Consider the following 817-nt stretch of genomic DNA (forward strand, 5'->3'; position numbering starts at 1 on the left):
CAACTCTGGAGATACAAAACCTAGGAAAGAAATCAGGAGTCATAGATGCAAACATCACCAACAGAATAAAAGAAATAGAAGAGAGAAACTCAGATACAGAAGACACCATAGAAAACATTGACACAACAGTCAAAGAAAATGCAAAAAGCAAAAAGCTCCTAACCCAAAATATCCAGGAAATCCAGGACACAATGAGAAGACCAAACCTAAGTATAATAGGTATAGAAGAGAGTGAGGAGTCCCAATGTAATTGGCCAGTAAATATCTTCAATAAAATTATAGAAGAAAACTTCCCTAACCTAAAGAAATAGATGCCCATGAACATACAAGTAGCCTACAGAACTCCAAATAGACTGGACCAGAAAAGAAATTCTTCCTGTCACATAATAATAAAAACACCAAATGCACTAAACAAGGAAAGAATTTTAAAAGCAGTAAGGGAAAAAAGGCAAGTAACATATAAAGGCAGGCCTATCAGAATTATGACAGACTTCTCACCAGAGACTATGAAAACTAGAAGATCCTGGGCAGATGCCATACAGACCCTATAAGAACACAAATGCCAACCCAGCCTACTATACCCAGCAAAACTCTCAATTACCATAGATGGAGAAAACAAGATATTCCATGACAAAACAAAATTTACACAATATCTTTCCACAAACCCAGCTCTACAAAGGGTAATAGATGAAAAACATCAACATAAGGAGCAAAACTACATCCTAGAAGAAGCAAGAAATTTATCTTTCAACAAATCCACACAAATCTAATTCCATCTCTTACAACAAAAACAGGAAGTGACAATTACTTTTTCTTA

This window comes from Mastomys coucha, chromosome X, assembly GCF_008632895.1.
Source record: "Mastomys coucha isolate ucsf_1 chromosome X, UCSF_Mcou_1, whole genome shotgun sequence".
NCBI lineage: Eukaryota > Metazoa > Chordata > Mammalia > Rodentia > Muridae > Mastomys > Mastomys coucha.